Genomic DNA, 22768 nt, shown 5'->3' on the forward strand with positions numbered 1-22768 from the left:
GAATTTCTCCCTTTTGCTAGACATTTTGTAATGTCATCATATTACATCTGCCATAATGTTTTTTGTTTGTGATAAACGTGCAGGTTTTGTTTGGTTTAGCCTCCTGGTGTCTAAATTAGGCAAGCTAAGTGAAAAACCCTTTTACAGAACGGTGTTTGGACCAGGCTTGCTTCTGTTGGTTATACCACCTGTTATACTACCATTTCTAGCACATATTTAAAAGCTATCATAAATCACGTTTGTGTGTGTGTGTGTGTGCGTGTGAGGAAGATTGGCCGTGAGCTAACAACACCTGTTGCCGATCTTCCTCTTTTTGCTTGAGGAAGAGTGGCCTTGAGCTAACATCTGTGCCAATCTTCCTCTATTTTGTGTGTGGGACGCCACCACAGCATGGCTGATGAGCAATGTGTAGGTCCGTGCCCAGGATGTGAGCCTGCCAACCCCATGCTGCTGAAGCAGAGTGTGCAAACTTAACCATTATGTCACCAGGCTGGCCCCATAAATCCCTCTTTTGATATGCAATCTCATGTTTGTTGAAGGACTTGACCAAGCAGAAAAGACTGGCTGATTTGGAAACAGTGTAGTTTTTCTCCAGTCCTTGAGCAAACTGAGTGAGCAGTGCAGCCACGAACCTTCTGCAGACGCTTGAGTCTGCAAACCCAAGACCAGAGCCGTGGTGGCCTAGGTCAACCCCAAAAAGAAGCAAAAGGTCCTGAAATGAGCCCACAAGTATAAAGAAGGGAGTGAATTGATGCTATAGAGTTGACAAATCATCGTTGGCATTTTTTCTAAAATGAATAAATTTTATCTAAAAGAATGAGGCAAAAAATATACCTAAGAGCCAAGAAAGAATAGCTGTATCTAGCAGTTAAAAATGCAATGTTTACAATACAAAAACAAATTAAGACAAAAAACCTCACCAATTTTGGCTGAAAGAAAGCCTCTTTGCATTTGTGAAAAGTTTGAATTGCAGAATATATTAAGACAAATAGCACTTTATTATATAGTATACATAATGCAATTATATATGAGTCTATATGTTACATATATATAATGTATATATTCTGAGCAAATGAGTCTTGTCTTAGAAGTCCTGAAGGACGTGAATCTTAACTTGAGCAGCCTGCAGTAGAATCACCTGGGGGAACCGCTTTATCTTGAACCCTTAGCCCTTCCTCTCTTGATTCTAGAAAGCTTTGTGTGAAACGGAGCCCTCGAGTCAGTCCTATGATTTTGTTATTTGCTCCAGTCATTTGCTATAATTTTGGTGTATTTTCCACTAATCTTTTAAAATGGTATTTTCTGGGGCTGGCCCCGTGGCCGAGTGGTTGAGTTCGCGCACTCCGCTTCGGCGGCCCAGGGTTTTGCCAGTTCAGATCCTGGGCGCGGACATGGCACGGCTCATCAAGCCATGCTGAGGCAGCGTTCCACATGACAGAGCCAGAAGGACCTACAACTAGAATATACAATTATATACTGGGGGACTTTGGAGAGAAGAAGAAGGGAAAAAAAAAGATTGGCAGCAGATGTTAGCTCAGGTGCCAATCTTAAAAGAAAAAAGTTGCATTTTCTTTGAAGACCGGCAGGTGTATACACATATCCTTTTTTAAAACAAACATTCACTTCCAAGGACATTCAGCAAATGTTAGCATGCTAGGACATCTAGAACTGACTTTTGATTACATAGCATTACGTGTAATACTTATAATACTTGAAGCTACTTTAATACTAAGAATGATTTAGGAGTTTAGTGACAGATTTTTCTAAAATGTTCAAAACAACTGTATTGAGAGACTAGATTGTAAATAATTCTCTTACAAATACTGTAGATTTGACAAATGCCATAAAGTTTCAGGGACTGAAATATTATGACAAAAGATGCTGCTCCTATTGCTGTTATCACTCAGGAAATTCCAAGGATTTTGGGAGCTGTGAGCCAGGAACCGTGGACAAAGACCAAATACATATGAGAAATACATTTTGTTCATCTGAATAACCAAGTTTATATTTCTTATAAATCACAGTATCGCAAGCTTATAAACAGACATGCTCATTTGCTACTAATTCATATACTACAAGATCATTAATTTGGATCTTACTAAATTAAAACATGGTATCCAGACAGAAACTGTCTAGAATTTTATGCTTGCCCTGTTATTGGAGGAAAGAAAAAAATCTAATAAGTAAAATGTTTCTCTGAATTCTGTGAGCCGCTCTAGCAAATTAATCAAAGCAAGCCTCCTTGGGAACCCCTGAATTATAACCGTTTGGTCAGAAGCATAGGTGACCTCCTGGATTTGGGACTGGCGTCTGAAGAGGGGCGGGCAGCGGTCTTGTAGGCCTGAGCCCTTAACCTGTAACCCAAAGAAGGGGTCATTCAAACCTCCAGTCTATAGGTGGTTGGTCAGAAGCACAGGTGACAACCAGGACTTGAAATTAGTATCTGAGGTAGATGGCAGTCCTGTGGGACGGACCCCTTCACCTGCGCGATCTGACGCTATCTCTGGGTGCGTAGTGTCAGAATTGAGTTGAATGGTAGGACACCCAGCTGGTGTCAGAGAGTCATTACTTGGTGATGTGAGAAAAACCACCTCCCACACACACGTTGAAATTGGTGATCAGACCTTAGGGCTTAACAGTGTTTGCTTTTTTCTGGGATATGCAATAATATTTGCAAATTAGAGTAGACTTTGAAGAAACTCTAGCAAAAGGAAGAGTTGGTCGAAAATTTGCCTTTTTACAAAACTTCCAGGCTGGCCAAGAAGAAATAGGAGCGTGTGCTAAAGCAGAAAGCAAGATGGAGCTGAAGCGTCACCAGGCTGCAATCCTGTAGAGAGACGGTCGTGAGAATTTGGCTTGATGTCTGACTTGACTTACCAAATGGTCGATTTAGACCAAAACTGCAGTGCAAATTTGATTGTGAAGGTGATTGAGAAAATCAGGTTGACTTTGCAGGTCTACATTTAAATCATGAGGCTTATATTTTAGGTAGAAAAATTGGAATCTTCTGGACAGACACGTGGACAGAGCTGAGTCAGACCACTGTTAAGGAGCTCTGAATTTACTAGAACTAGCATAGGGTCAGGAGTGAGGCACAGTGAGCAGCCCTAAATTGGGCTGAGGCACTTCACTTGTGCCACAAACTGGTGCTAGGGAAGATCCAGACTTCTCAGGAGGCGTAGATGTTATTTTCCAACTGGGAAAATATGGAGTTCTTAGACTAGATGAAATAAGCAAGACTGTGCCAGTAAAAACAAAAGGATCAGATGCTTTTGCACTGTGGTGGTTTACATAAAATACATGAAATAGAACCCTTCCAATTTGAAATAAAACCCGAGGTCCAAAAACTAGAGTAAAAGGAGTGAAATAATACTCTGGACTCTGCATCTAAGTCCCTGGCTGAGAATAGGTCAGTTTCAGAGAGGTTCTCTCACAGCAGGATGAACAGACTATTTTTAAGCATGTCTGTTCTAGGCACTGGTGTCTAAAATTCAATTGAATATCCATGAGCAATAGCATATTCTCAGCTGTGATCTTTTATATTGTACCTTGTCCTCCCTAGCTACGTTCTCTGCCTGTTGTCATCAAAGAAGATGAAATGGGACCATCTACTTAGATTCTTAGTTATCATATTTTTATATTAAAAATATTAAATCCTGTGGACTTTCCTCATTCCATTCAAATCACAAAGCCTTCTCTAGGGGACATATTATCAAAGCTGCCTCTTTTTTTTTTTTTCTTTGCTGAGGAAGATTAGCCCTGAGCTAACATCTGCACCAGTCTTCCTCCACTTTATATGTGGGTCACCACCACAGCATGGCTGACGAGTGGTGTAGGTCCATGCCCAGGATCCAATCCCATGAACCAGGGCTGCCAAAGCAGAGCACGCCAAACTTAACCACCAGGCCATGGGGCTGGCCCCACTCCCTCCTCTTTTATATTAGCTTGGTCATTAACCCAGAAAACATTTCCACAGGTATGAAGCATTTAACTCCTTGTCTATAGAACTTTGAAATTTGTAGCACTGAAAGTATTAAATACTATTAACTTATCCAGGAAATTCTGTCTATTCTTTAAGCTAAATGTCCTAGTAAACAATGAGTACACTTATCAAGCATTTCTGGAGAGAAAAATAAGAGTGCAATGGGAAACTTTATGAGGAAATATAACATAATAAGTCTTTGTCCTACAAAGGCAGAACCGGGAAGTAAAAAAATTACAATTTTAAAGTTAAAGGACAAGTGTTAGAAAAGAGAAACCAAAACAGGAAATAAGGAAGCCCTGGACTATATGGCCTTTAAACTGTGGCATTGAACCTAGCCTTTTAACTCAAGTTCATTTCCTATCCCATTAACTGAGTGGAAGGTATGAAAAGTGGGCAGTTCTGTAGGCCACACCCACCCTGGGAGCCAAGGTGTACACGGGTGCTCCACAGTGTAGGAAGGAGCTGGTTGCTGGTGAGCTTGACTTGACAGACTAGGTCTTCCTAGAACTGCTGGTGGGAGTGTAATTTATAGGCTAAACCATCTGAAATTCAATTTTTTTCCACTTTGTAAAAATTGGGGTAAAATAAGTATAACATAAAATTTACCATTTTAACCATTTTAAAGTATACCATTCATTGGTTTTAAGTACATTCATAACATTGTGCAACCATCACCACTTTCCATTTCCAGAACTTTTTCATCAGCCTAAACAGAAACGCCATTAATTACCCATTAAACAGTTACTCCCCATTCTGTCTCCCCCAGCCCCTGGTAATAACCTCTACTCTACTTGCCGTCTATGAATGTGTCTATTATAGGTGCCTCATTAAGTGGAATCACACAATATGTGACTTTTTAAGTCTAAATAATATTCCATTGTGTGTATATACCAAATTTTTTTCCCACTCATCTGTCGATGAACATTTAGACTTTCTCTGTATTTTGGCTATCGTGAATAATGCTGCTATGGACGTGGGTGAACAAGTATCCGTTTGAGCCCCTGCTTTCCATTCTTGTGAGTATATACTTAGTGGAATTGCTGGGTCATATGGTGATTTTATGTTTAGCTTTTTGAGGAACTGCCCAACTGTTTTCCACAGTGGCTGCACCGTTCTGCATTCCCACCAGCAATGTATAAGAGTTCTGGTTTCTACACATCGCTTGCCAACACTTTATTTTCCATTTCTTTGATAATAGCCATCCTAGTGGGTATGAAGTGGTATCTCATTGTGGTTTTCATTTGCATTCCCTAATGACTGGTGATGTTGAACATGTTTTCATGTGCTTATTGCAAAAAAGCCTGCTGGGATTTTCATAGGGGTGGGGTTGACTCTAGATCAATTTGGGGAGTATTGCTATCTTAACAATATTAAGTCTTCTAATCCTTGAACATGGGCTGTTTTTCCATTTATTTTGGTTATCTTTAATTTCTTTCAGTGATGTTTCATAGTTTTCAGCGTACAAATCTTGCACTTCTTTTGTTAAATTCATTCATTAGTATTTTATTCTTTTTGATGCTACTGTAAATGGAATTGTTTTCTTAATTTCACTTTCAGATTGTTTATTGCTAGTACATAAAAACATAATTGATGTTTTAATATCGATCTTATATCCTTCAACCTTGCTAAACTCGTTTATTAGCTCTAATAGTTTTTTATAATGGATTCCTCAGGAGTTTCTATTCACAGGACCATGTCATCTGCAACAGAGGTAGTTTACTTGTTCCTTTCTTACCTGGATGTCTTTTAGTTCTTTTTCTTGCCCTGGTTTGAACCACAAGTACAACGTCGAATAGAATTGGTGAGAGCAGGCAGCCTTGTTAAAGGTGCACTTTTGATAGGGTTAAAAGACCTGTGTTCAACACTTACCAATCCTGCCTGGTGACCACGGGCAAATCACTTACCCTTTCTGTTTCCTTATCTAGAATGAATGATGGCAATATCTGTTCTGGCTACCTCACAGGGTTCTGAGGATTAAATAAAACAACCATGCGCTTATCAAACCAACAGTGTACATGGATGGTAGTGTCCACCCTTTAGGAGCTCATAAGCTAGTGGAGAAGACAAGCCGTTCATGGAAGTAATTATAAAAACAAGATAAAATGTGCTATGAATTAGCGCTAGGAATTTTGTGTCTTGGACACCTTATTAGAAAATTTTTCTGGGTAAACCTTTGTATAGTCTAGTACTGTATTGAGAAATAGTTTTAAAGTTTAAGATACTAGTAATGTTTTGCTCTGTCACCCTAAATTAGCTTACATTCCACTTTAAGAACCCTTTATTACAAATTCACATAATTATAACTAAATCCAACTGTTCTATACAAAATATAATAACCTTATTTTATAGGATTTTGCTATGATTTTGCATACAAGTTGATGTCCACAAGCATTTTTAAATCAAAAGGAAATCGGTGGTAAATTAAGAACTGCATTTCTTTTCTCTTCATTTGGGCATCCGAGGGACTGTACAGAATTGTTCCAAGCCCTCCATCTATTTGAGATTAGCCTGTTAACCTTCACTTTGGAATATAAACATGTAGAAAATAGTCCATGACATAGTGAATGTCACGGGTTCACAAGGCCCTTCTGGGTTCTAACTGAATCGGGCCGATGATTTGGCAAAAGAGGCTGATCTTGCTACATTTAGTACTGCTTAGTCGCTATGCAGTCCGTGGCACTTTGTAGTTTTTTCTTTGTTGTTCTGTTTTAAGGGCACCTATGGTCGATCACAGTCGGGCTGTGCGGAAGCCCAAGTACATTCAGGTACTGCTGCTGCAGGATCATGTGAATGAGTTTCTCAGAGCACCTGCTTCCTAGGGTGGGGGGAAGGCCCCCACTCCTAACTCTCCCCCCTTCCCGCCGCAGTAGATAGCCACACCTTCCCTCTATCGGCGCGGAGCAGGTGGCCACGCTCTCGGGACCTTGTACTGCGACCGCCCCCAACGTCCCCGCCTCGTGGGCCTGGCCGGCCCAGGGGCCACGTGACGCGGGTCAGCAGTGCTGCCAAGACCCCCAGGCACCGTGGGTGCGACCGCCCCGCGCATGGGCTCCAGATCTCGTCTTTCCGCTACCCCTCCCCCCAATCCCGGAAAAGGGGGAGGCTGGTGACGTCATCATCCGGGCACTCGGCGGCGGGGCCACGGTTCACAATGGAACAAAAACAAGCGGCCCAAGTCAAACTCTGAGCGACGCAGCTGTGGCTCGCGCTGTTAACCCTGTCCTAGCCACACACCCTGCCAGTCCCGACCTCCCGGCTCCTTCTCTGGTGTGGTATGCCAGATCCTTTCGGGCCTCCCTTCCCCCACCCTTGCCCGTCCTCGTGCCACCCCTGCCCTGACACTGCTCCGGGGCCGAGGGGTATGGTACAGAGTTCCTGGCCGTAGCGCGACCCTGAAGGGCCGGCTGGAAGAAGCGGAACTGCATGAACATTCTTTACCGCATTGTCTTCCCTTCCCCCACCCCAGCTCTCCGGGTTCCAGGCGTCTCGCCAGGCCCGACTCCCCCGGCGGCACGCGCCACTCTCTGGCTCGACAGCCCTGGGCGGAGGGGGCGAAGCGGGCGCAAGCTGCAGGAGCAGCTGAGCGCCTGGAGGGTGGGCAAGGGGAGGAGGGCCGGGAGGCGGGCCCGGGGGGCGGGGCCTGTCGGGGGCGGGGCGCCTCGGGGCTTTGGGCGGTGCTGGGGCTAGTGGGAGTCTGCGCCGCCGCGCTGCTGCCGCCGCCGCCACTGCTGCTGCCGCCGTCGCTACCGCCGCCGCCACTGGCCGAGTCTTTTTTTTTTTTTTTTTGGTTTGCCGGATCCGCCATATTGACGAGGACGGGCATCCGCGGCTGCGGAAGCTAGTCTCCGCTGCCGCCGGAGCGGCAGCCTCTCCGCACCGGGCCCTGTGGGCCTCTGCCGCGCGGAGCCCCTCCCCGCCTTGCTCAGCTCCCGGGCCTCGCGGGAGCCCGCCGCCGCCGCCTCTCGCACGGGAGGCGGCCGCCTTAGCGCCCGGTGCTCGGGTCGGCGCCGGAGCGAGGAGCGAGCCGCTGCAAAGCGACCAGGCCCGGAGCGGGGACAGAGGCGGCGACCAGGGGAAGGTGAAGCCGCCACTGCGGGAGGAGGAGCAGGAGGAGGTGACGCAGGAGAAACGCACCGCCCGGAGCCCGTCTGCGCCCTGGGAGAGCCCCAGCCCGAGGGGAGAGGGGGAAGAGGGCCGCCGCCGGCGGCGGAGGAGGAGGAGGAGGCGGCCGCGGCCACCGCCGCTGCAGGGCGGGCGCGGCGAGCCGCTTGTCCCGGCGCCCCCGTGCAGCCCGCGGTCCTCCCGCCCGCAGTCCCGCGACACACTTTGTCGCCCGTCCCTCCTGGGCCTGGGATGCACCCAGGGCCGGCCCTGCCCCGGGACTGAGCCTTGCTGCCGCCTCTGAGTGCCCTGCTGCTGAAGAGAAGACGCCCGTGTCGTGCGGTGAGTAGCCAGCCGCGCCGGGACGACGCGCTTTTCCGGGGCCAACAGCTGGATCGAGGGGAGGGGAGGCGGCGAGGGGGGTGTGCGTGTGCGCGGGGCCTCCCTCCACGCCCGCGCCCGCGCCCGGGGGCTGCCCCGTGCCCCTCCGCCGCCGCAGGCCGGGGGCGCGCGGCGCGGGCGGGGGCGCGGGGCTGCGCTCCGGGCCGAGCCGGCGTCCCGGAGCGTGTGTGTGTGTGTTTTGGACTGGAAGGGAAAATGGCTGACGGCTCCGTCCCTCCCCCTCCTCCCCCTTTCCGTCCTGGCTGGGGCCGAGGGGGAGGATGGAGGCTCCCGGCGCGGCGTGCAGCCCCCGCATCCGCATCCCGGGCCAGCTCGGCGCCGGGGGCTCTTGGCCCCCGACCCTGGGGCTGCAGCCCGGCGCTCGGCGCACTCGCCGCCGCTCGCCTCCCCGGGCTCGTTCCACTTGACACCAAACGCCATTACTGAGGTGGAGTGATTTGGAGCCGGAGAGCTAGGCCTCGGCGACGCCTGGCTATCAGGCCCGACGACTTGTCCGCCTCCCCCCACCCTCCCGCGATAACCCGCAGCTTCTCCTGCGCCCTGTGGCCTGGGAGCCGGCGCCGGGTTATCGCCTCCCTCCACCTCCCGCACCCCCCTGCCTTTGCCCAGGGCCACAGCCGCGCAAGATGTTTTGCTGCCGAAATCGCTTCCAAGCCAGCCTAGATCCACCACTTTTCTATTTTTAACTGTTTCTGCAGAAATATTCGCTTGTGCGAGTTTGTGAATGATAAAGCCTTGCGATTGTTGGGATGCGAGGCTTCAGGTTTGAGAAACGGTGTATTTTTCATTCATTGTGAAATAAGCAGGTAAAGAGTTAGGGCGCAGGTGTACGCCTGTTGTGTAAGATCCGTATGCATTTCCGTGGCGACTGGAACTTATCCGGGAATTCTTAAGATGCCCGATAGAACCTGCTTAAATTAAGCATATTATTTTTTGAAAGTTTCACAGTTAGGGCGTTAATTGGATTTTCCACTGTGCAGTTTACAGGTGTGTGTAATTTCTTCGGATTGTCTTTGAATTTAACTGAGCGAGTTGTAGATGTAGGTTGAATATTCACGCTTTGATTTGGAGGGAGGGAAATATTTGTAGCGTTCTTTTACGTGGAAACTTGGGTCCCCTCAGTCTACCTAATTTTTGTTTCTATACCTTCCTTTTGAGGAAGGATCTGGGGTACCTTGATTAGGAAACTTTTTAGCAGGTACTTAACTCTCTCTTGGAGCTCATTAGCTGCTCTTAGTGATTATTTGGCAAGGGCTCGTTAACCATGACTAGCTTGGCTTGCTTAATCCGCACACTTGAACTTAAAAATAGAGACAACGTACTCTCCTTTAGGTCTCGCTGATGTACTGATTCAGTGGGCTGCCATTTTGGTTTCAGCGAATGCCTTCCAAGTTCTTAAAGATTTGTGTATTATATATACAAAGATGTCAGTATTTGTTTTCTCAATTTTAAAACTCATGTGCTTTGTCATTCTGGTGACTTTAACCCTTTAAGCTTTGTTGTTCCAATATTTCGATAGAGTGCAAACCAGAAGTATTTGTAATTGGTGTACCAAGGGTGAACTCAAAATGTTTCTGATATGTTTTGCTTTCTCTAATATAAAAATAAGACTTTCGGACCATACTTTTTTTTTTCTCCCTACCCTTTTTCCTTTATTTTTTGCACGAACGTTTAACTTGTAGTTCTTAACGTATTATCTTAATGTTCTCTTGCTGTTTCTTCCTTTTGTTTGCTGACCTTGGTAGTTTCTGAGGGGGAAAATTTCTGGAGAGATTAACAGCAAGAACAGTGCATGCGAGAATCTGAATTCTTCAGAAAGTAACTTTCAAGGGCAGATTTTACCTTTCACCAAATTATTGGGATCTCTCGTTGGTGTTCCATGGTTCTCTTGTTTTATCGATGGAATGCTCAAGTAGGATTTACTTTGGATCTTTTTTCTTCCAGGATCTTGAAATAAATTTTCTGACATCTCAAGAAGATGAGAGATTTCGTGGATATCTCCTCAAAGATAATTTTTCTTTGACGTCGTAGTAATAATGCTTACAGCTTTTGAAAATGGGTGTTTGTCATGAATTTGCTAGTTATCAGGTTCTTGATTAGTTGCACACAAGCAAGCATTCTTTTAGATTATTTTATAAGGTCAATTTTACAACTGATAAAGTTTTTATACTTTCAGAATTTTAATATTGAAACAAATCTTTGTTTAAATCAGGTTAAAGGAAGTTGTTTGAAATATATATGAGTGTGTATGTTAAAAAATTAGTCCTCTTGTCTGTCTTCTGGGTAATTACCTGGGGGGAATATCTTATTCTGTGGTTATTGAGCTAGTTGATGTTTTTTTAATTCTGAAAGAAAATAGTGCTTTGATGCTAGCCTGCAGTATATTTCCCGTTTTTCTGGTGAGTTTGCTGAATCTTGAAATTTTTTTTTTCAAAAATTGAAAAACAGAATTTTAGTTTTTATTTGCTGCTTTTAGGAGCTGTGTCTTTGAAAGCTGTTGTATTGCTAAGTGCTTGTCTTGTTTTAACAGGATGTAACGTTGGTATTTGGGAAAGGGTTAATGCTTTGGACCTCAATCTTGACTGCACATTAAAGTCACTTGGGGGAGTTTAAAAAAGATACACTGTGCCTGGGTCTCACTCCCGGAGACTGATTAATTGGTCTGATATGGGGCCTGGGCAAAGGTATATTTTAACAGCACTGTGGATAATTCTCATATGCAGTCAGGGTTGAAAACCGTTGGGTTGTTGCTGTTAGCATGTTCTTACTGAACTTTCAAATGGATAAATAAGATAGTTTTTTTCCTCAACTATTTTCAGTTATCAGCATAATTGTCATTTATTGAGCATTAATTATGTGCCCGCACTGTTAAACATTTTTCGTTTATTACCTTATGTAGATAGTGCTATCTCCATTATACAGATGAGGGACTCAGGTTGTCAGTCTCAACCAGTGGTGCTTCGACGACTGTGCCACATTAGTGAAATGACACTGGTTACTATTTTTAAAAAACATTTAGAACTTTTGGTTTGTTTCCTGTACTAGCGTAGCTTTAGATTAAAATTTTAATTAAAATATGACAATAGTCTGCAATTTGGGAGATATCTTGGTTGACCAAGGGAGATGCCAAAGCTTTGCAACAAATAGGTTCTTCCCCTTCCAGGTGTCTCCCAACATATTCAGGTTGATGGTTTAGCTGGTGAGTGTGTTTATGACTAAAATAGTGTTAGACAACTAATATTCCTAAAAGATGCAAAATCCAGGCATTTGTCTTCCAGTAACTTATTTAAATCATCCCATAAATGAACATTTAATATCATGTGAACTTCTATTATTTCAGTTTGAGAATTCCTAGTTTTATTTAGCTTAGTTAAAAATCTTAGAAACACTTAGAAAATCAGTGTAATTTTCACAAAAAGTTTTCAAAAGTAAGGCTTTCATTTTGCAGTTTTATAGTATTAGTTGATAATATAATGGAACGAATGAAACAGCAATAACAGCTCTATTTGGTGTTGATTTCTCCTAATTCCCTTGGTCCGCTGTGCTAAATTCTGTATGGGCTGGGGAAAGCTTGCTGATGAAGGATCTGTGAGCATTCTTAATGTGGCACAAGATTTATCAGAGATCTTTCTGTTGAATTAATGATCACTGTTGTCCTATTTTTTATGCTATGAAGTCTATCATAAGGAGAAAAGATTTCATGATACTTACGTGCATTGGAGTTTGAATTTATCATTTAAGCATTACTGTTGAATATAAAGTAATGGCCAGCGTAATCTACTTTGAAGGAATAAAATGTGAAAAAGTATACTGTTAAGATGAGATATCTTACCGAAATCGATTCTCCAAACGTGCCTGTGCTGGACTTGCAGGCTTCAGTGTGTGCGCACACACAATACACGTATTCGGCTGCAAATGGGTTTCCGATTCTATTTTCAGTCACTGTCCAACAGTGGTTTTCTACCTCACTTGGGGACAGAATCACATGTGGAGCTTTTCCAAAATGTATTTGCCTAGGTCTTACTCTGTGGACATTATAATTGAGTAGATTTGGGGTGGGAACTGGGTGTTAAAAAATTCAAAAGATGATTCGAATGTGCCACTGGGGATTTTTTTTTTGCAGTTCATTTTAGGGTAAGGGGAGATCTGAGACTCTGAGTTTTGTGTCCTACCATTAGGTAGTAACATTCTTGCTTGAGTTTAGTTTTTTCAGTCACACTGCCAAAAATTCCAGTGACTGAATTTGTAGTGAAAAGTTCAGAGACTACAAATATTAACACCAAATAGTTAATAGTTGAGAGAGACTGGAATTCCACTTAGGATTTTATACACGCACGCGTAAAATAGATTTGTTCATTCTCCCTTACCGAGCACCGTCTTAAGAGTTGTGGTTCCAGCTTTAATACTAACATTAATATCTGTTAAGGCATTAGTTTCCTTTTTATCCACTCAGCAAATATTTATTGGGCACCTACCATGTGCCAGACACTGTTGTAGAGATTACCATTATCCAGAAACTGACGTTGTACGAAATGAGGGGCATCGGACTGGCTGATCTCTAAAGTCCTTCCTAGCTCTAATTTTGTCATTCTTGTGTCTCATAGAAGGAGACTGAATTAAGTTGTTGTAAGAAATATACCTAGTTATGGTATAAGCCAATGGGATTTTCCTTTTACCTTTCAGTGTCTTTAAATAAGTTAAATAGAATTTTGTTCTGAGTGTCAGTCTTCTCCAGTGGACCCAGATGTCAAGTACAGTAGTAATTAATTCTTTCAGAATTCTTGCCTGTTGTCTTTAGGAATAGCTATACTTGATGTTTTTAATTTTGGGCCAGGAATTACATACTCTGGTGTCATCCCTTCCCCCTGCCATTCCTTTTCTGTATCGATGCTCTTTCAGTTCTCTCTACACTGTTTGTGTGGTTTTCTGTCTTTTTGTTTGTTTTGTGGTGTTCAGATGCTTTGATTAATTTTGTCCTCCGAATTCTTTCAGGTTGGTGGCGTCCCTCTGATGAGACTCAAGATCCTAAGTCGCTGATGTATCCCTAGCCCCTAGAAAGTGCTTGGCACACAGACATTCAGTAACTATTTGTTGGATGAATAATCAGTTCACGATATTATACTTCCAGTATGATTTCTCTATTTCTTTGCTAATTCTCCTTATTACTTGGAGTCACTTAACTTCATCTGATAATCCTTTTATGATTGAGCAGTCCTGGAAGGAATCTTAGATCTAGTCAAACTCCTTGTTTTTCAGATGAGGAACATGGCTCAAAGAGGTGAAGTAACTTGACTAAGGTAGCGTGCATAGACTGCCTTCTGAATGAAGGTATTTCCGTATCTAACAAGTCACATTAATTACTAAATTCTTTGAATTCCATTACCTTTGTGGTCACTCTCATAAAATTCACACTTAACTCTATCCCTCATAATACATGCTAAGGTCAGGGCTTCTGTCCTTTACGTTTGTGTATTAGAGAGCACATATAATAGGGTTGTTGACAGTAACTGCTTGATTGCCTTAATGGCAAAATCTGGGGGAGTATTTGACTTCACTGCCTGGAACTACTTGTACAAAATTTATGTATTGTCATATATGGCCCTTTTCAGTTTAGCCTTTCTGTAATTGATCAGTTGTGTAAGGTTTCAAAACTTTAGATCCATATTGACCAACCGTTATCCAAGGAATTGTTTTCCTTGGGATGATTTGGAGCTGGGTGTCTTGGATTTCATCCTCAACCACAGAGCCTGGGAAGTGCGAAGAGAAGGAAATTTAGGAAGAAAAGGAGTAGGAGAAGTCTTCCTTTCCTGTCCTATTTCTGCCCATTTCCTTCCTACTGACTTTGGTGGTTATTGAGAGTTGTAAGTGTAGGTTGTTGGTTACATTTCTCTTTTCTGGTCTTTTGTCTCAGCTAGTTACTTAGAACTTCTAAGCAAGTCTACTCAATTAACCTGGATACCAGAGAGCAGGAAATTAGTATATAGTGTTCGCCCCATGTTCTACCTAACAGAGTATTTCGTCTCTGATCAAGGTAGTGTAGAAAGATTTGGTTGCTAACACCTGAGTTCAGAGCAGGGATCAGCAAACTTTTTCTGTAAAGGGCCAGATTATAAATATGTCAGGCTTTGCGTGCTAAGAGGCAAAATCGAGGATATTGGGTAAATTTTCTATCAATGAAGTTCGAAATACAACGATAATTGAGTACTCTTATTGGTAATTCAGGTCTAATGAGAATAGAATTGGGGAGGCCTAATAATACAGTATTTTGTCTAATTGGGGTTTAAAGTTAGTATTACTTGTTATCAAATTGATTGTAAATGTTCCCCTGTGAAATCCGTTCTCAGCTCATGGGCTGTACGAAAACAGGAGGCTGGCTTTGGTCTGACCATAGTTTGCCAGCCTTTGTTTAGAGCAGTGGTTTTCAAGCCCTGAGGGCTTGTTAAAACAGATTACTGGGCCCTGCCCCCAGAGTTTGATTCAGTAAGTATGGAATAGGGCCCGAGAATATGCATTTCTAACAAATTCCCAAGTATGGACCCACCCTGGGAGAATTACTGTTTTAGAGATGAATTCCAGCATATCCTGCTTTTCTTCAGGCTTATCGCTTGATCTAATTTTTCTTGAATCTTTATTTTGTACTTTATTTTAAATTCATCACTTATATATTAAATGCCTATTATGTGCTAGGTATAGGTGATAGGGATACAAGGTGAGCAAAACAGAATTGTCGCTGTCATAGATACTGGTTAAGAGTGAATTTAAAAATCACTTTCCACAAACCCTTTAGAGCTAGAGTCTGTGAGACAAAGAGCGCCATTTTGAAAGCAGGGCAGTGGTGTTTCATACTCATGTTAAAGGGAAGCTAAATTGGAAGGAGACGTTATTAAAATATTTCAATAATTTGATGTCTTTGGGGATAATGTTCTGTATAAATGAATTTTTCAGAACATCAAAGCTTACTTTTAAATACTTAAACCAGTGTATTATTTGACGGGAAGCTTTCTAAAGAGGTTATGTACTTTCTTTTTATAATTTTTATCTGATTATGAAGTTAATGTATTGTTAAGAAAAAGTTTGGGGAGCATGAGGGAATAAAAGCAAAAAGTGAAACACCCAAACTCCACCTCTGATAATTCCATCATGTAGAAGCAACCACGTTAGTAGATGTGTGTTAAATCAAAAGTTCTCATCAGTTAGGTAATCAGATTACTAAGTTATGTTTCCTTATGTCCTTTGCCTCTACTTACTCCTGCCTCAGGACTTGAGTGTGTGCCATTTGTTCATCCTGCTTCAGAGACACTGTTTTCATTTTCCTCCTCCCTCCTCCAGTTTTCTTTTTTTGGGGGTATTGCTTTTATAAATACTGCTCAAAACTCTCATCATGAAGTTGATTTATTGTTTTGCTGAGGAAGATTAGCCCTGAGCTAACATTTGTGCCAGTCTTCCTCCACTTTATATGTGGGTCACCGCCTCAGCATGGCTCATGAGTGGTGTAGGTTCACACCCAGGATCCAAACCCTTGAACCCTGGGCCACTGAAGTGGAGTACGCTAAGCTTAACCTCTGTGCCACAGGGCCAGCCCCATGAAGTTGATTTTAATACAACTTTCCAACCTAATTTCCCATCGTCTTTTATTTATTTCTTCCCCCATCCTCCATTTACTGGACTCTACCAATTCTCCAGGAACACCTTATGTTCCCAGTTCTGTTACTGTGCTTCTTCAGTGTCCTTTTCAGAGGCTGCTTGTTCTTTGCTGGTGCCAGCTACACCATGAACATAATTGAATTGCTCTTTGGCCTCTTTGATTTTATACACCTGTCGCTTACCATCTTCAGTGGCTCTGGAGGTTTACAGGATGGTTCACATACACACTAAAAGGCCCCAGGCTTTTTTGAATTAATGTTTTTGCTTTTTTTTTTTTAAGATATCTCATTTTCTCAATAATGGTTATTTTCACTGTTGTCAGTTGTGGTTCCAGTCCTAATTTCCTCCTTTCTTTTTAATGTGCTGTGGACTGGGAAACGAGATAACAGTGCACATTACAAATGTGTATATAAAGAATGAGGATCTCTTACAAGAACTTTGTAATGAGCTCTGCTTCCTGTTTCTATACCTTTTTCCATTGAAAAATGTTAGCTAGTCCTCAGCTGTGATACATTTGACTTTTGTATAGTCTCTGTTTAATACAATATATGTTAACCCTGAAGCTCCCTTCCTTAAGTCAGATTCAGAGTTCTGTCCATTAGCTGATGAAAGAAGTTTCTTTTTATTGCCTGCCTGAGAACAGTTCTGTTTCAGCAGTCTGGCTGTCTTTGTACATTAGTGTCTTGTATGTTAATTTGCAAGTTCAGTTGTATTTTGTTCTTTTATAAAAATGAGTGGAAAACAAAAGTGCATCAGCTGGAGGTCTCAAACTTAATATCCTTGAGACAGGGAACTAATTAGGGATATGAATCTTTAACCTTAGCGTGTTAGGTTGTGCTCATTGGTTATGTTGGTTGATTTTGTTCAATGGTGAATGAAATAATTACAACGAAACAGCAAAGTATGGCAAATGTCTAATAAAGTTTATATGTGAACGGTGAAGTGTAATTAGGGATTTTTAATACTTTCCTGCACTCTGACTCTGAGAGTTGGAAAAACCCCTAGAAACATGTGAATCTGTTGTTTGGCTTTGAAATATGTGACTTCTGTCACATTTTCAGGACTGCATTATGTATGAAGAGGGACTGCCTCTGCATAGTGTTTGCCCAAACTCTTGTGGAAGTGATTACAGAAAATATCATTTCCTTCTATTTAATCATTAGTATGTATATATCTGTTTACTGTGTCCTAATGTAGATAAATATCAACTATCCAAAATTCTTGAGAGTTTTTGACTCGGAGCCTGCTGAGCTGGGGCGAGAGGGATTGTGGGTCCAGACTGAGGGCTGGAAGAAGAACAGACTGTAGTGCCTGCAGGTGTATTTCTTGTCTGATGGTGGATGTCGTTATGCGAGCGATATAAATGTCAGATGTCTTGAATTACTCCTACTCAAGGGTTACCTTAGTTATCCTCAGTCCATCCTGGGAAGAAGAATCGTCAGTGAAAGGAGAATCAGGGAAAGATTCTTTGGCTAATGTTCATCTCACAGCCACAAGAATCACGCTCTTCAAGTACCTCCTTATCTCTTCCTGCTCTCTCTCCAGACACTCCTCAGAACTCTTACCATGCCAGTCCTACCCAAAAAATGTCATTTTGATACAATTCCAATCTACTTTTCCAAAGTTGTTTCTCGTTCTCCCGCCTAATCCGACTGTCCATGGTTGAAACAGATGCCTTTAGCCTTTCCTTTTCCCATGGCTCTGCTCTGTCTCCTCTTTATGGCTCGCCTGCAATGCCCAGCTCACGTGCTGGCTTCATGAAGTGTTTTCTGATTCTCTCTAGTTGGAACTGGTCTTTACTTTCTCTGAATTCTGGTAACTTTTTTTATGCTTTTCTTTTGGTCTTAACTCATTCTACTACATTTTCTTTTCTTTGTGTTTCTTCAGAAACAGCCCCTGTGAAGGTGGCTCTGAGAAGTTTCCTGAGACTCAGTTGATAGTCTCTAAGTCTGAACTGTCCTTTGTGGGTGGTTAGAGCCTCCCTCAGTCTGATGAGCCACTGTAGTGGGTAGTGAAGAGCTCTAACCTCAGTCAAAAGGCTTGGGTTACAATTGTAACTATTCTATCAACTAGTGAGCCAGTTATTTAACCTCGACGAAATTGTAAAATGAAAGATTTGAACTGGGCAATTGCTGTCTTATAACAATTGAATTCATTCATTTAGTCCCATTCTAGCACAGGGGCATACAAAGATGATTAATCCTTACTTTTTAGGCTGTAATGTTAGTGGGCCAGACAATTAATTATATAGTGTGATAAGTGCTGTATTAAATGGAGTTCTGAAAAATGGAATGGTAGAAGAGATGATGAAATTCTCGTTTGGGGTTGAGTGAGTTTTGCTGGTCTTCGAAGGTGTCCTATTTGGTGGCCCTGTGAATTGGAGCAGGGACTTCTGGGCAAAGGGAGCAATTTGAGATTAGGGTTTTTAACCACAATACTTTGCGCCAGATAATTCTTTGTTTGGGGTGCTGTCCTATTGCTCTCTGGCCCGTCCCTATGAGATACCAGTAATATTCCTTCCCCTCAGTTGTGACAACTAAAATTGTCTCCAGACAGTGCCAAATGTGCCTTGGGGTCAAAATTTGAGAACCACTACTTGAAATGGAGGAATGGAAGTGTCAGTATAGTGTTTTTACAGAAAAGCCAGCAGAATGTAGAAGGAACACTGGAGATACTGGGAGGGAAGGATTATGGGAGATGAGACTAGAAGGGTAGTTTGAGTGAGGCTGGATCACAAGGGATGACCTTAAATGCCATGTTGGGGCACTTTAACGTTTTGTTCAGGTAACGAGATGGGCCTTCAGGTTTAAGTGAAAGGAGAGAGGATTAGATTTGTGTTTGTTTTTTGGAAGGTAATTCCTATGGCAGCATGGAGGGCGCGTTGGAGAGTTGGGTGGCAGAGGGATTGAGACAGCGTTTGAATAGTTCGGCTGAGAGATGGCTTAGGGCATGGAGTAAAGGAGTGAGGTGCCTGGGACTCCCCTTTATGAGGGAGGTGCTGCTAGTTTGACTTTGGCTTCTCTGTTGTTGAGCGGGGTGCTGAGCTGCAGAGCAGAAGACCTTGATTGTCTTTTCCTTCTTCAGCTCCTTCTCCCATCCCCAGTTCCCTTTCCCCACTGAGAGCTGCTGTCGAGATCTGTTGGAAGGTCATCTAGAGAAAGCAGTCTGGGTTATAGAATGACTGTATTTTCCTAATGTGGCTCCGGTACTTAACAGTGGATTATCAAAGCACATGCCTTCCTTACCACCCCCTACCCCAGCTGTAGGAGCTAGGATCTCAAATCCCGAGAACGTTAACTGTGGGCTCTCCATAGTTTGTATAGGTGTTATTTTACAGCTTTTAAAACAGATGGATACACAAGAATGGGTGAATAATCTTATTATTTAAATAGTTGCAATAAATTTTATTGGCTCCTATTTTGGAGGTTTTTTTGTTTGTTTTAAGCCAGCGGTCGTATCTTAAGTGAAAGTGGTGTGTTCAGTGGGAGGGAAGTGGACTCTGAGTCAGGGGCTGTATTTTAGTTTCAGTTATCCTGCTCTCTGTGTGTGAAGTCACTTAACTAACCTCTTGGGTCCTCACTACTCTTGTCTGTAAAATCCCAAGGTGTGGACAAGAGATGACTTAAGCTCCCCTTTTTTTTTTTTTAGGAGTTAGTAAATTTCATCTTTTATCCCTAGAGATGTGGAGAAAACTGGAGTCTGAAGAAGAGAAATTTTCAAGTAAAGGAAAATAGGAAAGGTAAAATGGGTTAGTAGGTTTAGGAGTTGTTGGATTGACAAGTAGAGGGAGGGATAATATTATAATTGGAATGTTTCCTCTCCCTTGTTTTTCTTTTGTGTCTGTCTGTCTGGAGGGCTTTATTTTATTGAGAGTCCTGTGGGTTAATTGTGCTTGTAGTGTGAATTTAGAGACCACAGACTTTCTCTGCTGACAGAGCAGCTTAAAGTTTGGTTAAGTGTTCATCTGAGGTCTAGTTTAAGCTTTAATAACTTACTGCTGTTAAAAAGTGATGTAGCTTGCTAGGGAAAATAATATTCAGGGGAAGTTGTTTTTTCTGAATTGAGGATGAAAGTATGCAGATAAATATAGTAGCAGTGATTTCGTCTGGCACAGATGGTTTCAGAGAAAATGTTGATACCTACTTTTTCATCACTGTAAGACAAGTAGCAAAAGAAGCTTACTGCTTTTATCGTCTGTCATTAGGCCAGCCTTTCTCAAACTTACTGGTCTGAGGACCCCTTTATAATTATTGAGAACCCCAAAGAGCTTTTGTTTATGTGGGGTTATATTCGTTGATATTTACTATATTAAAAATTAAAGTGGAAGCATTTTAGAAATTTGTGTCTGCATTTAAAAATAACAAAACTAACTGCATGTTAATGTAAATAATACTTTTACAGAAAATAACTTTTCCAAAGCAAAAATTAGAAGAGTGGCATTATTTTTGCAAATATCTATATCTGGCTTAATCGAAGACAGCTGGATTCTGTATATGCTTCTGCCTTCAATCTGTTGTGATATAATACATCATGTAGCCTCTGGAAGAACTCTACAGTATGCCTGAGAGAGAATGACAGTAACAATGGCAAATAACATCTTATTATGAAAATAATTTTGATCTCTTGAATCTCCTGAAAGGTCTCAGTGGACCACACTTTAAGAACCAGTGCCTTAGGCTCCCAGGGGAAGTTTGACATTATCTTTTGACTGGCTTACCTCCTATAATATATAACTTGCATACTGTCAAGTCCACAGATCTTAAGTGTGTAGCTTGATGAATTTTTACAAATGTGCACATCTGTATAACTACTGTTGAGATCAACATACAGAACGTTCCCAGTGTCTCAGAAGGCTGCCTCGTCGCTCTACCGCCACCCCCCAAAACGATATTCTGACTTCTGTCTTTCAATGAATTAGTTATGCCTGTTACTGAACTTCATATAAATGGGATGATACAGTATGCACTCTTGTGTCTCGTTTCTTTTGCCAAACACATAATTGATTAGTTTCTTCTTTTTCATTGCTATGTAGTCATTGTATGAAATATACCATGATTTATTTAGCCATTCTGCTGTGGGTGGACATTCAGATTGTTTACAGTGTTTTCACTAATTATAAAGTCTTGCCGTGATAATTTTAGTACATGTTTCTTAGGCACCTTTGGTACACACCCAGAAGTGGAATGGCTGGGTTATAGGGAATGTGTGTGTGTAGCTTTAGTAGATACTGCCAAATAGGTTTCCCCAGTAGTTGACTGGACCGGTTTAGAATCCTACAGCAATGTAGTTCAGGTTGCTCTTCCTTATCAGCACTTAGTATTGTTAGTCCTTTTAATTTTAGCCATTTTTGTGGAGATTTAGGAAGATCTAATTGTGGCTTAAATATTCATTTACCTGTGTCTAATGATGTTTAGAACCTTTTCGTGTGCTTGTTGGTCTTTTGGCTGTTTAAATTCTTGCTTGCCTATAAAATCTGAAGTTTGGCCCGTAGACAGCTTGAAGTCTCTTGTAGCTCAAAATCACTAGTTGAATGAATTCTCTGAAATAAGAGATTTTAAAAAATGAACTTAATTGATCTCTTAGTGATAAGGGGTTAAGTATTCCTAATAATTTTTTAAAAAATATATGTGTTTGGCTTTAGAATGTGTCTGTAAAGATCTTTGCTCTTGAGAAATTCAGTACTTCATATTAAAATCTGGCCTTTAGAAATAAACCAGGAAGACAAGAAATAACAAGTGTTGGTGAGGATGTAGAGAAAAGGGAACCCTGTGCACTGTTGGTGAGAATGTAAATTGGTGTAGCCACTATGGAAAACAGTATGGACGTTCCTCAAAAAATTAAAAATAGGGGCTGGCCCAATGGCGTAGTGGTTAAGTTCACATGCTCTCCTTTGGTGGCCCAGGGTTCACAGGTTCAGGTCCCAGGCACGGGCCTAGCACTGCTTGTCAAGCCATGATGTGGCAGCATCCCACACAAAATAGAGGAAGATCAGCATAGATCTTAGTTCGGTGGCAGTCTTCCTCAGGCAAAAAAAAGGGGGAAGGTTGGCATTGGATGTTAGCTCAGGGCCAATTTTCCTCACCAAGCTAAAAAATAAATAAATAAATAGAACTACCATACAACCAGCAATTCCACTTAGTCATATTTATCCGTCTGAAGAAAACGAAAACACCATCTTGAAAAGATATGTGCACCCCCATGTTCATTGCAGCACTATTTACAATAGCCAAGATATAGAAACAACCTAAGTGTCCATTGATGGATGAATGGATAAAGAAATTGTAGTATCTATATACAAGGGAATATTATTCAGCCATGAAAAAAAAAAGGAATGAAATCTTGCCATTTGGGACATCATGCATGGACCTCGAGGACATTATGCTAAGTGAAATAAGTCAGAGAAAGACAAATACCATATGATCTCTCATATGTGGAATCTAGGGAAAAAACCCAGCCTCACAGATGACAGAGAACAGGTTGTGGTGGCCAGAGGCAGGAAGTAGAGGGCGGGAGAAATGGATGAAGGGGGTCAAAAAGTAAAAAAATAAAATCATATATTGAATCTCAAATAAAAGAGAAAGAAAACAGGAAGCTTATTCTATTCTTTTTCTGTTCCACTGTTCAGGACTTTTTTAT

The 22768-nt window shown here is 42.2% G+C and overlaps 1 protein-coding gene across 11 annotated transcripts in view; it reads left to right on the forward strand.

Moving 5' to 3' along the window:
• Nucleotides 1–22768, forward strand: part of USP9X (ubiquitin specific peptidase 9 X-linked) — a 167241-nt gene that overhangs the window by 15493 nt on the left and 128980 nt on the right. For 3 of the 11 annotated variants that reach the window (XM_023633188.2, XM_070256587.1, XM_023633189.2), the window contains exon 1: nucleotides 7671–8428. The exons of 4 other annotated variants lie outside the window; for them this stretch is intronic. The gene's annotated coding sequence lies outside the window, so the exon portion shown is untranslated. Of the gene's footprint in view, nucleotides 1–7106; nucleotides 7258–7627; nucleotides 8429–19815; nucleotides 19872–22768 lie in introns of those variants that run through there. 4 more of the 11 variants (XM_070256595.1, XM_070256589.1, XM_070256590.1 and 1 more) reach the window with 4 other exon arrangements.

This window comes from Equus caballus, chromosome X (assembly GCF_041296265.1).
Source record: "Equus caballus isolate H_3958 breed thoroughbred chromosome X, TB-T2T, whole genome shotgun sequence".
In the NCBI taxonomy this organism is placed as follows: domain Eukaryota; kingdom Metazoa; phylum Chordata; class Mammalia; order Perissodactyla; family Equidae; genus Equus; species Equus caballus.